The sequence below is a fragment of the Diachasma alloeum genome, unplaced genomic scaffold (assembly GCF_001412515.2).
Source record: "Diachasma alloeum isolate Michigan unplaced genomic scaffold, Dall2.0 Dall_scaffold_00313, whole genome shotgun sequence".
Lineage (NCBI taxonomy): Eukaryota > Metazoa > Arthropoda > Insecta > Hymenoptera > Braconidae > Diachasma > Diachasma alloeum.
Genome location: NW_021680452.1, coordinates 375,568 through 393,158, shown reverse-complemented (window position 1 = coordinate 393,158; position 17,591 = coordinate 375,568). Strand labels below are relative to the sequence as shown.

Genomic DNA, 17,591 nt, shown 5'->3' with positions numbered 1-17,591 from the left:
CTTCGCTTTGCTTGCCCCCCCCGCCCTTCGAACGCTTTTGTTACCCCTCCGCCGCGGCGCGCTTGGTCCGTTCTGCTCCCCACCTTCTTCGCCTTAACGTCCTCCTTCACTTGCCGACTCGCTCAGGTTCTACAGCACCCCCCTCGGCTCCCCACCATGCCGTACTTCTGGACCCCCCGGCTCGGTCTCTCTCGCTCTCTCGCCGCTGAGGCGTACGGTAAAGTAAAGCCCGCTCGAGACAGCCAACCAAATTTCGAGATACCGGGCGCTTCTTTCCCCCACTCAATGAATATCTTCCCCACTCCTCGGTGTACACCTTCTATTTCCACCTAAACCCCCATCGGTTTTGGGGGGTTACTCGCACTGGTACGATGTCCGAAGGACGATGGAAAATCTTGCGGGAAGGGATATGTGTCTCATCTGCTGTTTCATTCGGATTGTCTCACTCTTTTACTTGCTGAGGATGCCGTACTCTTAGGGAAGGAGCTGGGGGCGAAAAATTAGGGGTTATGGGGGGGCTCATTGATGGCGGTTTTGATGATGTTTAGGGTTTGGTGGAGGAGCTGACAGTTTTCCACTCCGGGGTTTTTCAGGGTGTCTCAACTCTTTGGTGCACCCAGAAAAATGTTTTATTTGATTGAAATAAAGTTCATTTGAAACAAAGAAATAAGTTTTTCCAAATTTAATAAAAATTTTAGTTGGAATACATAAATTATTTGTTTACTATAAGTAAATCCGTTTTCTTGAAACAAGTAAGCAAGTTTATTCATTTGTAATTACAATATTCTTGAAATAAGCAAAAAATTTCTAATAAAGATTTTTATTTGATTCGAAAAAAACATTTTTCTGGGTGTGAATTGAGCATGAAAAAATTGAGGTTTACACCTTGTATTTCCACCTAAACACCCATCAGTTTTTGGGGCATTACTCACACTATAACGATGTCCGAAGGACGATGGAAAATCCTGCAGGACGGGACATGTTTTTCATCTGCTGTTTCATTTGGATTGTCTCACTCTTTAGTTTGCTAAGGATGTCATACTCTTAGGGAAGGAGCTGGGGGCAAAAATTAGGGGTAATGGGGGGGCTCATTGATGTTGGTTTTGATGATGTTTAGGATTTGGTGAAGGAGCTGACAGTTTTGCGCTCCAGCGTTTTTCAGGTTGTCTTAGTATTTGCTGAACTGAGCACACTGAGAAAAATTGTATATTTCGTAACGAGTGCAGAAAAGTGTTTTTTGGCGAGTGGGAGGTTTATATCACGAGCCGAAGGCGAGTGATATAATCCCACGAGCTAAAAAACATTTTTTCACGAGTTACGAACAATATTTTTCATCACAATGTGGCGGAAATTGGACTTTTAGGCACGCGGAGCGTGCCGAAAAGTTCACTTTTCGTCACAGCGTGATGACAAAATTATTTTGACCACATATCCATTTACTTGAGAGAAGTATTCTTATTCTTATTTTTTTTTCTTTCCATTCCCGTACGGAGAGAAATATTCAATCAAAATTACGTACCTCTTCCGTAATTCCGGAGCGAAATATAGTTGTAGAAAATTTTACGGAACTGTCACGGAATTTTTCCAGAGCATTCTGAAATTTTTAACTGAATCTCCTATGAAAAATTACGATACCGTCACTTAAATTTTCTGAGTCGATTCCGTAATCGGTGAGCGAACTGTGAGTTCCGCAATTTTTACTGAACATTTCTCTTCGTGCATATAACCGATTAGACTTCTTATGGTCCCATCCCACCCCCCATCGCTTATTGCGATGTCATGGGCCGCCTTCCTCCCCCACCATGTCGCATTGTACCCGCGGAGCTGTACTCCATGTGCAGACTCTCCTGATTGAGTGAAGTATTAATTTTTTCAATACCGTTTTTCTCCAGCTGAGTTATTCCCAGGCAATCCTCAATAGGTTTTAATTTTGACAATTATATTGCTTTAGAAAATGATCATGTTTGCTATGAGCTTGAGTGAACTCCCTCAATAATTATCAATATTAAAAAATTATTCGAAATTCTTCCCTGTAGAAAATAAGAAATTTAGGAAAAATGAATAACCCGAGTGGAAATTTCAGTCAGTTAGCTTGGATCTAGATTAGTTTTAGGTTCAATACTGGTCAGAATTTATTGATTAAACTTTCGGATCAGGATCTGATGAAATTCTGAATGGAGTATCTGTATCCATTGTGGCGGAGTGAATTAGTGATCCTATTCTCAGTCAAATCTCGACTAGATCCGTATCGGATCCGGTACTGTTTAGGAAGATCGAATCCTAGCATTTTGACCAGGCATGGACCCAAACAAGCGTTATATTTTTGATCCAAAATTGATCAAAATCAGCTTTCACTGGTCAGTCTCTTATTCTATCCTAATTTGAATTTCCACTCGGGAATCAGTTGAAGGAGCTCATCCAAAGTCATGTGCAACATTGTCATCCTACAGAGCTAGATGATTGTCGTAATTGAAGTCTAATCAGGCTTGCCTGGGTATGATTCGATTGGAGAAATATGATTTTGAAAAAATAAACGTTTACATGAATATTTGGTAAAAATAACTTTTTTTTCAGTGCAGAAACTCTTTTTCTCTGCGTTCGTAGAAATATTGCAAATTTGCCGGGTATGCTGATATTTTAACTTATGAAGATGATGAATGATTCGTCCTTTGAATTGTCTAGGGAACACTCAAAGATTATTTATTTAGGAATATCTTCGGAGTGATAAAACTTCAAGGAATTTGTAAGAAAACAATATTTGCAGGGAATTTTGAGAACTGCCAAAGATGTCTGTTGATGTTTGTGTGTAAACCTACTGGTTTCAGAGATATTTCCGAAATAATTTGGATTTTTTATGGCTCATTGGGTCTTAAGTTTTAGACTCTCACTTTTACTTACCATTTTTTATTCGTGGGCCTGCGCTTCTTTTCCCACTACTTCAAGAATATCTTCAGAAGTAGTTTATGATCTCTTTGTATCAAGCGCTGGAAAGAAAAAAGCAAAATAAAAAACGATGATGGCTTGGATGGATGGCTCGCATTTAATTAGGATTTCATTTTTTTTCATGTTTAGCATGAAAATGGGTTTTGCATCTTTTGCAGAATGTTACAATATACAAAATCCATGCTAAATGAATACTAAATTGAGTTTAATCCTGTACTACTATAGTCGTGCACTAAGAGAAAAAAATTTGCTCTGCCAAAAAAGTATGTTCCACGTAAGAATATTCGACGGAGTCAAACAGATTTACTTGAAGGAAATTAACCAACTTGGGATGGTCTAGTCAAACGAGCAACTATTTTTTAAGAAAATTATTGTAGAGAGAATTTGATGGATTAATTTTTTACTCTCGTCAAAGCTACAATCTTCTATTCAACCCTTACCCGTTTGAACCTTCCATCGTTTAACCTTTTCTTGTGTGACCTTTCCCCGTTTCAGCCCCCATTTGAACCTTCAGTTACAGAAAGTATTGATTCATTCGCTTAAGGGGTAACAGAATTTTCATTCGAGAATGATCACAGAATGATACATTTCCTCGAAATTTTCAAACAAATTTCCTGCTCAAGGTTATTAGTATTTTTTTAACCCAAAGCATATTGACCTTCATCATCGCCTCCTGGAGATTAATGTGCTTTGATTTATAAAAATATGGATAAGTTTGGGCAGGAAATTTGTTGAAAAATTTGGAAAATTGGCCGCATTCTGTTACCCCTTAAGGATGTTCATCCATGATCCCCAGTACTTCAAAAAACTTGATTTTTTTTTCTAACTGAGAGATGAAGATGTTCCCTTCGCTTTGATACCAATTTCAATCCATCAACCCATGTTCATTATTTAGAAATGAAATAGACAGAATGCACCAAATGCATGCGTTAACATGCGCTTATATGGGATAGAATCATTCAAATATTTCCACTTTTTTCCCGGGTACCCCAGATTTTTTTCTGGCCACTGGATTCAGTATGATTTTACACATTACCTTCTATTTGTATTTCTATTTTTAGAGTCTTCTAGTAGATTAACTATTCATTTGAACATAAACTTTATAAAAGCCCGTGAATAAGGAAAAATTATTTTATTCATTTCTACCGAGACCATTGCAATTAATTTTTTTTAACGTTAGAAACGTTAATTTTATGTGTTCTGCTGTCAGCCGAAAAAATCACAGAATTTTCCTTGACCACGAAAAAAAAGCACTTTTACCGACAATTTACCGACACCGACTAAACATCCTTAAACAAATGGCAAATGCGATCCAAACGGAGTAGCGCGCTACTCTGACAGACCGCGAGATATGGCAAACATGCATTTTCGGAGGGGTTCGGTGAAACCTCGGGTGAAGCGGACAATTAAATCTCTGTACTTATCTCCTAGGACTAATTTATCAAAGAAGAAAAAATGTCTGCGAATAAGAAATCACCCTCGGACATTCATCTATCTCACCATAAATATTGTCATTGAATGGATACATTACATTCCACTTTGAATCTCCCTACCAGACGTCTGCCGTTGTCATCCGAACGAATTCATCGACAAACTTCACCACCGCCGGTTGACAGAGACTGGCGAACTCGCGCAAGAGAGAGGAACAATATTTCCGCACACTTAAGTTCGATACACGGGCTCTGGGCTCGTAAAAGTTGATTGAAACTTTCTAAAACGAATTCCACACGTGACGCCAGGAGTACAGTACAGGGGTTTAGAGGGCTTGACGTTAGCTGCCAAACGAAAGTAATGAAACGTAACCGTTTTGCGAAGCGCGGGAGGAGGAGGAGAGGAGGTGGCGCGTACTTTTTTTTTAGGCTGATTTAATTTTCATTTGGCCACGAGGCGTACTCGACTAACGGGAGTCGAAGGGGAGAGAGGAAATCGGACAAACGAGTTGAGCGAATCAACGTAACGACTGAAAAAGTGTTTTACGACTTCGTTTCTACTAGAAATATTCAGTTGAAGATTTTTCTCCTATTTCTCAGCATTTTTTAGGCTCGTGAGTCACTCAGTCAAGTTTATTGTACTCGGATCAGGAAACATGTGTTTTCAGCTAGTTTTTTATTTCCTATAACGGAAGGTTTGAAGACAAGGAGTAATTCTTTGAAGTGGACTCTTACATTTGAGCATCTGTTGATGATTCAATGCGAAATCAGTGAAATTCAACATTTCATTTTCGGGGTCATTACAATAACTTGTTCCTGAGTGGAAATTTCGGTCAGGTGCTGATCAAGTCCGGATCAGGTCAGATCTGACCGCGGATCCGGTTTTGATCAAGTTGGCCGATCAGGACTTGGTCAAACATGTAACACCTCTTACCAATTCGGATTTGATCAGGACGAATTGATCTGAACTTGATCAAGCCAGACGCATACGAACGAGATGACGTGTCCACCGATGTCAATAATAATTATCCACAATGAATGATTCAAAACAAAAGATAATTCACTTTTTTTCGCTACTAATCGCCTCTCTTAATGAATTCCTAACGCAATTACCGCTGAAAAAACGTTATTATTTTTACCGACGCTGGGAACCGAACCAGGGATCGATTACAATTACTGATCCTATGCCCTAACCACTAGACTATCGCGCTACTATTATTAAGGGGACTTCTTATTATCTACATGAATCAGTATCCGTTAACTTTGGACATATGAAGCCCTGATCAAATCTCAGGCTCGCCTGAAGCAATTTCCACTCGGGAATTTCCATTGGGTCGAGAAGTTTAATAAAATGAATAATATTTAAAAAATTTGCATTAAAATAAGTGTGCTAAAATATTAATTAAACTCCATAAACTCCCTATAGACAAATGTAGATGCCCACACACCCCTATAGATGCCAGTTTATTTTATTTTATCGCGTGGAAAAGTAGACAAAATCACGACGAACTTGAAATTCAACTCGACAATATCTAATTACCTTAATACCTTCACCCGAACTCTCATCAACAAGAGAAACACGGAGAGAAATATTCAATAAAAATTACGTATCTTTTCCGTAATTCCGGAGTGAAATGTGGTCGTACACGGAGAGAAATTTTTGATAAAAATTATCCTGCCGTTCCATAAAAGTGTATCATGAGCCGTCGTTTTCTCATTTCTATCCCGAAATTTAGTGAAAATTAATATATGATGATCAAATTTTATTCTACGTTAGAGAAATTTTATCCTCCTGAAAATAAAAATTACCGTGCTAGTAGAGTAAAAATTACTGTACCGGTAGAGTAAGATTTACCAACCGTTCTAGAATTTTCGTTGTTATCTACATAAAAATTAATGGACTGGAAGGGTAAAATTTATTATGCGTCAGAATAAAATTTTTCTAACGTAGAATAAAATTTGATCATCATTTATTAATTTTTACTAAATTTCGGGATAGAAATGAGGAAACGATAACTCATGATACACCTTTATAGAACGGTAGGATAATTTTTATCAAAAATTTCTCTCCGTGTAGGAAATTTTACGGAACTGTCACGGAATTTTTCCAGAGCGTTCCGTAATTTTTACCTTAATCTCCTGTGAAAAATTACGATACCGTCACTTAAATTTTCTGAGTCGATTCCGTAATCGGTGAAGGGAGGACGATACTCCCTCTTCGAACTCCAACAAACTTAAAAATTACCACAATTCTCACCGAATGAAACACAATACCCAAATTCAATGTTCCAAAGAATCAATTGCATTGTTGAACCAAAATAGAATATAGAATTTTACAAAATCAAAAAATAATTGCATTTGATTTAGCACGCGTGAACAAGAGTCACAAATCCAAAGTGTTGGAGGGTCAAAGTGACCCTGTGACGATAAACACGGAAAAAAATACTTGTATTGAGTATAAAATATACTTGAATCAAATATATTTTATACTCAATTGAAGGATGGGTATTTCAATTCGAAGATGATTGTTTCGTATCAGGCCGGGTTATAGCAAGCCCTCTTAAGTGTATAAGGATTAGGCACTAAGTGTCCGAATATTAGGGGCAAACACGAAGAGAAAAGATGAATTAGCTTTAGAAAAAAGTTTTTCAATTTTAGAAACCGTGGTTTCTAACCTTCTGTTCTCTAAAATCTAGAAACTTTTTTCTTCGGAAAAAATTGTTTAAAATTAATGATAAACTATAAACGAGTTAATTTGGGGATAAAATATGCATGATTCAAGTATATTTTATACTCAATTCAAGTATTTTTTTTTCCGTATGAATAATCAGGAATATGCTTCCAGTACTCCCGCAGAATAAACCAGAAATAATCGAAGAATAATTATCCATTATTGTACCATTCAATTCGTGGCATCATGCACAAAAAAATCTAATAGAAAAACTTAGCGAATTCGCTGGACAATTCTATTGGATTTCTATTGATGCTTTTATTAGTTTTTGGACGATTCTATTGAAATATTCAGTACATACAACATATTCTGTAGAAAAAGTCAATAGAATTCGACTTTTATATATTACTTACTCCATTGAGATTATAAAATTTCCCCGGTTCAGTTTTTCCAAGTTTTTCTAATTCTTTTTTTATTTTCTTGTCATCAAGAAAATAAAATCAAACAAAAACAACTTTGAGTTGAAAATATCTTCATAGCATATGTTGTATAGAAAAATTGAATTCTTTAACAGAATCGGCCAAAAACTAATAGAAAGTTCAACAGAAATACAATCGAATTATCTAGCGAATTCACTAGGATTCTCTATTAATTTTTTTCTTGCGTGATTAAGCAAGTCAAAACGAAATTGAACAAGGCGAATATTTTCCCAAGACCTCAATTCACGCCCAACAAATAATAATTCCCGGAGTTGTGTAGTTGAGTCCGAGAATACATTAATATATTAATAATTTGGCGAAAAAAAAATCTAGCGACAACCTCGTTCGATCTGTCATCGATACCTAGTTATTCCATTAAATAGTCTCTCTGATTCGCGCGTTGCCCACACACGTAGATATAATATATATATATTTTTCATCTCTCCCGTGAAATCTCATCGGTGGAAAGAAACATCAGTAGAATAAAAACATAAGAGCGCAACGAACAGAGTAGTGTTTCTGCAATACGAAATAAACATATTCATGGGTTATAGAGATGAATAGAGCGAGAGAGTTGAAGTTTGCGAGAAGATGACGTATTCCGTATGCAAAGTGCATGAGTCCGGGGACTCTCGTTTGTAGCCGGGAGCGTCGAGGCAGATGAAAAAAACGTTGGCACGAAAAAAATTGCAAGGTTGGCCAGATTTCTTTTTCCTCCTCGTTTTTATTCATCTCCCCACCGCATTGAAGATCATACGAAGGTTACAGGAGAGTTCAGTTTATGTCGCTGTCATCTATTTATTTTCCTTTTACCTTACGTTTTTTTTCGAGCGAAATGAATTGTCTGGGGATAGGGTTGGGTGATTGGCCAGTTGGCGTGTGGGTTAAAGTTTGGGGATTACAGGTGAGTAGCCGGGTAATTCTCATCGATGAAAACACCTTGAGGCAATGTATACTGCCATCTTTGGTGTAATTTGATATTTTGGAAGTTTTGGATTGCCGACACGGAAATTTAGCTTGATTAATTTGAGAAGAAATCGCTGAAATGAGAGATAGCGGTGGGAGGTGTAACATCGTGTCTTCAATTCCTAGAATGTTTTCGTTATTTTATTGGGAGGAAAGTTATTTCTTGCTAAAATGGAGAAAACAGGTCAATTGAGAAGTTAGATGGTTTTGGGGATAACTTTAGGAGGGTGGAGTGTTGAGAAGATGATTGACAGGCTTTTTTGTGAGAAATTTCATGAGCGACAACAAAGGTCATTCCAACTTTTATGATTAATTGGCGAGTTTCAGTGATATTTGGAAGGATATATGGGAAAAAATATCCAGATTTATTTCTTCCGATACTATTCCGCAAGATTGACTGCTCTGAGAATAATTTTGGAGTGAAGAAGTGAAAAATGAATAGGAGGGCTTTTTCGAGGGAAATCTTGTAGATTTCAAAAAAATTGTACGACATTTTGTAATAAAATACTAGTTTAGGAGAAGTTCGGAAAAAATCTGCAAAGGTATTTCGGATTCCTATTATTTTATAACTTTTTTACGGAGATTACTATTTTGTCACTGCTGCTACGTTCACCTCGTGCCGAAAAATGTTTAACACTCGCGGAACGTAACATCACTGGTAAAAATATAGTTCGACACATGTGATTGGAAACTTCACGAAATATGCCATTTTGATAATTTTTCGGAGTGAGAGGGTTTTTTCACTACTTGTGCGTAAAGTGATATTTTCCGCACGCTCCGTGTGCTGAAAATCCCACTTTCCACACATCGTGATGAAAAATAGGGTTCGCCACTCGCGGGAAAAGAATTTCTTGACCCTTGGAACGGTAGCGCTCGCCGAAAGCATACTCCTCCCACGGGTCAAAAAACCCTTTTACGGATTCGTATCGAAATATACTATTAACGTTCTCTGATCAATTGACTAACTTCAAGGATATTTTGAAAAAAAGAGTTTTAGATATCATTTCGATTTTCCTTCTTTTAAGTTTCTATAACAATGACAGTTTTGAGAAGATTTTCCTGGTGATATTCATTTTTTTTACAACTTTTCGCCAACTCACACTCGTGAAACTTCCCTCTCACTTTCAATCAATTGTAAATTCAGTACAATTTGCTACTGAATATTCATGTTAAAATTGAATTTTTTTGTCTTTCTGCTGCTCAAAAATTTGAAATTCCATTAAATTTCCAGTCATTTTCAGTGAAATTTGAAAATTAATGTTTTCTTTTGTGGTAATTACGACTAAACTCCCCACGGAATTTTATGATATTATAATTTATAAAAATAGTCATATATTGTTATCTATACTTCCTTTATGACATTTCCTCCCCTCCAACAAGTTCTCTAATTTTTCTCCAAACCTACCAGTTCCGAAAACATTTTCCAGATAAACAATGTGAAATTTTAGAACGCATCTCCTGTTCTTTACCACTCCAACATCATTTGCACACTCATCTACAAAAAACCATATTTGTCTACTTATAATCATACATTCTCAGTAAGGTGCGTAGTGAATCACTTACGTACACGACGCGAAGATAGAAAAAGTACCGAAGGTCACTTGAGGTCAATGGAAGAACAGGAACAAGTGTTTATAGAAACAAAGGCAAATTGAATTCAAATATTTTTGCGCTATCGTCGTGTTTTTCCTCTTCGAGGCGCTCTTGAAAAATTCTTCAAGGGGAATATTGTGTCGTTGGAATTTAAATAATTTATTCGTCGCGTGTAATGTGTTTTCTACAATGATGAGCGGCAATCGCTGATGACGTTTGGCATGTTTTTAGGTATTGATGATAGTATGTCTTAATTAACAGTTGGCTCGTGCGTCGATGACATGCGATTTGAACCCATCTCTCCTGCGCTAGGAATATTTTGACCTGTTCTGTATGGATCAACGGTGTAATTAGATGCTGTGCTATTTTGCTCGAGGCAACGGCTTCTATTAATTCCTTTGAAGGGGGGATGAATTTTTGAAATTCTAATCAATACTTTTGCATTCATTAAATGAGTATATAATTTGATGGAAATTATTTTAATTATACTTTCATTAAATTATTATATTGTACAATTAATTATAATAATAAAAATTATTATTATTATTATTATTTGTAATGATATAATATAATAATTGATAATAATTATTAATTATTAATAATAATTATTATTATCATTACACTAGGGGGCTAAGTCCCCTGCTCACTCCGCTCGCCAACCCCCATGATCCTTACTATGGCCCTCGTGACCCTTATGACCCTTATTTTGACCCCTATGATCCTTAATTTTAGAGCCTAATTTTGAGTACCAAATTTTGATCACCAGAAGTCGATTTGGATTTTTATAATATAGAGAGATTATATTATTATATTATTTTATTATTATTAGTATTATTCAAATTTTGGAGTGCAAAAAATATGGTTAGAATGGATATTTTCAGATAAAAATTCTACCTTGAAAGAAAGGTTTGAAGGAATAAAATTTTCATCAATTATTTGCGATTAGATAATTGATACAAAACTTTTATATTCGGAATTCGATCTATTTAATATCTCTGAATCCAGGGAAAATAGAAGATGTTTCATCGATAGTTTGATTCAACAGTTGTTTCCATTTAACCCACATTTGAGCCTAGATTTCCAAACATTTTGCGATGATTTTATTGTTTAAACTCTGAAAGTTGAAATTTTATATTCCATTTTCGATTTGAAGAAAATGTAATTAAGATCCAAATGATAAAATGATGAACAATAATCAAGTCATTTGGACTAGGCCAAATATTTCGAACAAATACAAATATTTCGAAATCTGTAAAATTTGCCACGTTTTTCTAGGTAATTTTTATCCAACTTGTCTCTTCGTGTATTTAACACTCGAGCACTCGCGCTCGGCAGCCAGCCTTCATCCGTCGCAAGGTTAAACTGAGCACGCTGTTGCCACGTTGGCGCTTACCGCTATGGGCGCATTGCAAGTGTGACAGTAAATGTAGCAACACTGTCGCTCGAGCAGTCGACAGGGACTCACTCGCAGCGGGCGGACTGTCTGTTCGACGTCTTTTTTTTTAGCTAAACAAATTTTCCCACAAAAAACGGCTAACGTCAACGCTTAATAAAAGGACGAACTAGGAACTCTATTTTTTGCAGAAATTTAAAGCGTTGAGAAACACACTAAAATATAAAAAAATGGCCGGCGCCGCCTCCATTGAGCGAGTCATCGAGGGTTAAAGCCCGCAGTTCCATGGTTTCCTCTTCTATTCCTAGATATTTTCCAAAAACTGATCACGAAAAAGAATCGACTTAAAGATTTCGCCAAATACGTCTTAATCATAGAAAGTAAATAATTTATCCAGAAGTCTTTTCTTGTAGCCCTCAATTCTCTCCGCAGGAAATGCCTTTACAAAATTGCACCTATCTCCCTTGAAAACGGAAATATTCCCAAATGACTGATATTCAAATTAAAATAAATAACTTTTATCTCGTCCTGCCACTCCCCATCGAATTCCTCCCATCGAATACCTAAATAAATGCCAAGCATATTGAATCCGCTCACGTGACTGTTTTCCAAAATTTTCCATTTTCTTTTTGACTCCACATAATGGTTTTTCTTATTATGCACAAGGGGGTTGAAAAAAATCAAGGGGTGAGGGATAGATGGAAAGAAACATGATACAGCGGAATGCAAGTCGCCGCACGTGTCACGATAGCAAGTTACATAGTGACCTTTGCCAAGGCTTGGTAGGACGCTTGTGGAGAATGGAGAATAAAAAAACGAATGGACGAAGCTCGTCCTGGACGCTTGAATTTCCTTAATAAAATGGGGCGCAAACGCCACGCCAGCGAATATCTGGCTGATAGTGGCACGGTCAGCTCGACAGCGTCCACAACGCTAGAATGCCTGTGGGGTTGCTAGGAGGAAATATAGTCAGTGGAGCGGGGTTGCAGGGGGAGAGTGGATGTTGCTTAGGCTGATTCAATCTGACACGGAGATATTTCCCTTTCCCTTGGCTTCATTCTCATCCACTGGGGGGTCAACTTTCTGATGATATTCGCAAATCACATCTGGAGTTTTATAGTTTGGGGGCGGGAAATGGCAATGATCTTTGATACGGATCTTTGCAGAATTTTCAGATCTTTTTTTTTCTCTATTTTAGGAAATGGAGGAATTGTTGGCATTCTACGTTATTAACAAATTTTGGCTGAAACTTCAGTGACAGTTCCAATCAAATATTTAGGAATTTCATAATTAAAAATTAACAATTGCGTCAGAAAATCGATGGAAATCTACTCGAATTTTCAAGGAATTGAGAATTTAGGATAGTTTGGTATTTAATATCTATGGTTTGATTGAATATTCAAATAAGTTGCTAAATACTGGTCTTCCTGCGAGTCAAAGAATTGGAATTCCATTAGTTAAAATGATAACATTCGGTATAAAAGAAAAAATTCAAATGTCATGGCAACATTGAATTCAATTCGAAGGGGACAAAATCATGAAATTTCAAATTTCACCGAGAGAAAAACAGCAGAGTTCTCAAACAAATCTTACTTGTGCCAAAAAAAATCGTAAAAATGCGAAGTGTGCGCCGAGATTAAAAATTTTTATTGCAAAAACAGATTTAGTCTTTTCAAAAAAATTTTATTCTCTGTTCAAGCAAGAAATGTAATTTCTAGCACTACTTCTTCGATATTGGAAGCTCCCATACGTATTTCGCTCCCGGCAAATGCTCGTATTATATGAAACGAGGGATAGTAGTTTGTTGTGTCGGTTATTCAATAATCACATACAAAAAATGAATTCATGAATGGAGTAATAATAATTATATGACAGTAATCTTATAACTTAGGGACAAAATATTTCTTGATGAACTTCCCTCTATAAAAGATATTTTTATCCTGAAAAGGCACTTGAGCTAAATATTTTGAGGGTGTTAAAAGCAGAGCAATTATTCATAGTTGAGATTTTGAAATTCGAACCAAACAATTATTTTTTTGGTAATTTTCAACTAACGATTTTGTTGGCCCAAACAGGACTATTGTTCTCAAGTCACTTCTATTTAAGATAATTTTTTAATGGAGAAATTTTTTGCTTTCGAATTTTAATTGATAATTATATCAAGAATAATTTTTCCCAATCGGATTTCGACCATTCAGAGCGCAGTATTTCAGGCTACCCGACAGTTTTATTTGGGATACTTCCTCCTAGCTTTTAAATATTTTGCAGTATTTTACTCTTCATTTTTTCGGCTCATTTCGGATCGAATCGTGTATTTGACATTCGACGGAAATCGGGTTATTCTATTAATATAATTTGTTCACATCTTCCCTACCCGAGTAAAAATTTTAGTACTTGGCTGGTCAGGCCCTGGTCCACGGTGCTGTAGAAAAGATTCGGCCCTGTTACGGTTACCACATCAGAGCCTGATAGGAAATGTAACGCAAAGTATGATCAGGACCTGATTTCTAAACCTGATAAGGGCCGTGACAGGCGGCCTGGTTTCGCCCTTACCTGGCACACACTTTGCTACAAATTAATAAATTGCTAACTGAATTATTAAATTGGGCCAAAAATGAAGAATAATAAATAAATAAATAAAGTCCCAGAATAGGCGGGTCGAGAAAAAAAAGAAAAAAAAATCACCCAGAGCGGGACTTGAACTCGGGACCTTCCGCATAGTAGTTCTGTACTCTATCCACTCGAACACCGTATCATTCTTTTTTTTTTCAATTTTTTCTTCTCGTATACCCTTTCGGATCTTTACGATTTGTTCCCTTCCCACCCCCCAACCCCTTGCAGCGCATTCGCCGAAGGACAAGGGAAAACCTCACTTGAGGGAAAAACCTGCCCAGGTACAGTCGTCTCTTGCGAAACTCCCACTCGACAATGAAACCGCGAGATTTGAGTGTCACAAATTTTGGCCCCCCCAGCCGGGAATCGAACCCGGGTCNTTGCAGCGCATTCGCCGAAGGACAAGGGAAAACCTCACTTGAGGGAAAAACCTGCCCAGGTACAGTCGTCTCTTGCGAAACTCCCACTCGGCAATGAAACCGCGAGATTTGAGTGTCACAAATTTTGGCCCCCCCAGCCGGGAATCGAACCCGGGTCTCCCGCATGCCAATCCCACACTCTAACCACACAGCCACTGCCGTCGGTCCGTATCATTCTTAAAAATCATTGTTTGTTTTGAGTATATCAATAATACTCCCAATAAAATTGTAGTATTGAACTAAATCTAGAATAATATCAATTAGTATAATTTTCCTGATCATCATCCCCCTTTCCCTCCACCCCGCCACCCTTTACCATTTCCACCTCGACTCTTTGATGAAAATTTTTCTAAGTCCCGTACGGCATGCCTTATCCGGACCTGATCATTGATTCATTGCCGGATCAGGTTCGCCGTATTGAACTTATTTAGAATTTTCGAAGTTAAGGATTCCCGGCATACCTTACCTGGTCCTGATCACGGCCGGATCGAGTTGGCCGTATCCGGTATACTTAACAGGTACTCATGTTCAATCAAAACAGGTTGAAAAAGACCCCGGAATTTCCCTTATCAGACATGCCTGATGTAACTTTAATTTTTCTCCATCACGGTACGCTCAAAAGGCCCTGACTGGGGCATGATCAGGCATGCCTGCTTAAAGTTTGGAATTTATTGGTAAGGTGAACATGCAACGGTTCCCTTCAGACCCTGATCTGACATGCCGTAATCAGGTATACCGTATCGATACCGGAGGGTATTATTCTCTGCCGAAAGGTTTGTAATTTTTTAAAAGGTTGGTAATTCATCTCCTGATGATGTCCACTGCACTCTGATTGGCCAAAATTCGATTGGGAAAAATAATCCAACAAATACCCCTGGAGATTCAAAATTAATCAGGTATTTATCTCAAACTCCCTTGCAAACAAACGATAATGCCAAGTTTTACAGAAAAATCCCGAGGACCTCGCGCAAGTCCTCGGAATTTTTTAACCTGTAAAACTTAACACCTTTATCTGTTTGCAACGAAGCTATTGAGAAATACCCGATAATTTTGAAGCTCTTGGGGTATTACTACTGATTATTTTTTCCAATCGGATTTTGACCAATCAGAGCGCAGTATTTGAGGCTACGCGACAGTTTTATTTCGGATATTTCCTCCTAGCTTTTGAATATTTCGCAGTAGTTCTTCATTTTTTCGGNCGGCCGGATCGAGTTGGCCGTATCCGGTATACTTAACAGGTACTCATGTTCAATCAAAACAGGTTGAAAAAGACCCCGGAATTTCCCTTATCAGACATGCCTGATGTAACTTTAATTTTTCTCCATCACGGTACGCTCAAAAGGCCCTGACTGGGGCATGATCAGGCATGCCTGCTTAAAGTTTGGAATTTATTGGTAAGGTGAACATGCAACGGTTCCCTTCAGACCCTGATCTGACATGCCGTAATCAGGTATACCGTATCGATACCGGAGGGTATTATTCTCTGCCGAAAGGTTTGTAATTTTTTAAAAGGTTGGTAATTCATCTCCTGATGATGTCCACTGCACTCTGATTGGCCAAAATTCGATTGGGAAAAATAATCCAACAAATACCCCTGGAGATTCAAAATTAATCAGGTATTTATCTCAAACTCCCTTGCAAACAAACGATAATGCCAAGTTTTACAGAAAAATCCCGAGGACCTCGCGCAAGTCCTCGGAATTTTTTAACCTGTAAAACTTAACACCTTTATCTGTTTGCAACGAAGCTATTGAGAAATACCCGATAATTTTGAAGCTCTTGGGGTATTACTACTGATTATTTTTTCCAATCGGATTTTGACCAATCAGAGCGCAGTATTTGAGGCTACGCGACAGTTTTATTTCGGATATTTCCTCCTAGCTTTTGAATATTTCGCAGTAGTTCTTCATTTTTTCGGCTCATTTCAGATAGGATCTTATATTTGACAGTCTATGGAAATCGGGTTATTCTATTATATTAACATAATTTGTTCAAATCTTCCCCAATTCACCTCCTGATGTTGTCCACCGCACTCTGCTTGGCCAAAATACCTGTCGAGATTCAAAATTAATCGGGTATTTCCCTCAAGCTCCCTTGCAAACAAACCATCGTTCTAAGTTTAGCTGAAAAATCCTTCGCGCAAAAGTGCTCGGGATTTTTTAACCTACAAAACTTAAGACCTTTATCTGTTTGCAACGAAGCTATTGGGGAATACCCGATAATTTTGAAGCTCTGGGGTATTACTATACTGACTATTTCCACAATTGTTCCAACGATTGTTACAACACTATTCAAATGAAATCGATCAGTTATCCTTTTTGGGCGTGAGGAGACCAATGTAATTCACTATTGACAAAGCCAAATACAAAGCAGAAAGATTTGCCCCGAGGACAATTACTCGCATTTACTCATGGAAATGAGGAAACGATTGAAATATTCACAAAAAGGGGATAGCAATACTCAGAAAATGACTTACGGTCAATGTTTGGAATTTATAATCCAATTGTAGTTTTCTTTTCACTAATGTAACTGAGGCTCTACACTCAAACCACTCTTTCATAATTCAACAATTTCTCATTCTCTTGACAAACGGCCTAATTATCTCAGGGATCAACCCTTCAATAATCACTGATTAATCAAATAAGATTGAATGAACAACAAATCGCGATTATTCGGCTTTAGAAGAGAGTGAGTGCGTCGTTGTCGTTGTAACAGCTCAACGAAGAATGAGACTAAATCATTTCTGTTATTATTTGCAGTGCCATATGGGAGGTGGAAACCTCAATAATTGTCTCAGTTGTGTGCCGGTATTCCCTCAAAAGTGCCTATTATACAATTATTCGCAGTGTAAATCGATTGTGTTTACATCCGCGAAGAATTCAAAACAAAGAAAATAATTGTTTTCTATCAACTTTTTATTGTTAAACGAGAGTGAGTCTAGATGGATTCGTTTAACTTCTTCATAAATTCACATATCTCCGGAGTAAATTCGTTTAACATTCGTTTTCTATAAATAAATCATGGAAATTATTTAAAAATTTGGAAATTTCATTTTTTTGACATGAAATCGATTTTTGGTACAAT

General features: G+C 37.3%; 1 long non-coding RNA gene across 2 annotated transcripts; it reads right to left on the bottom strand.

Annotated features, from left to right (window-relative positions):
• Positions 1 to 7: 7 nt before the first annotated feature.
• LOC107039959 lies at positions 8 to 17,214 on the bottom strand. Of its 2 annotated transcripts, XR_001460988.1 has the most exons (4): positions 16,984 to 17,214; positions 2,899 to 2,984; positions 933 to 1,056; positions 8 to 486 (listed from the first exon to the last, which is right to left on the bottom strand). It is a non-coding gene; the product is annotated as an uncharacterized LOC107039959 (long non-coding RNA). The 2 variants fall into 2 exon arrangements; XR_001460989.1 differs by lacking the exon at positions 933 to 1,056.
• Positions 17,215 to 17,591: the final 377 nt, after the last annotated feature.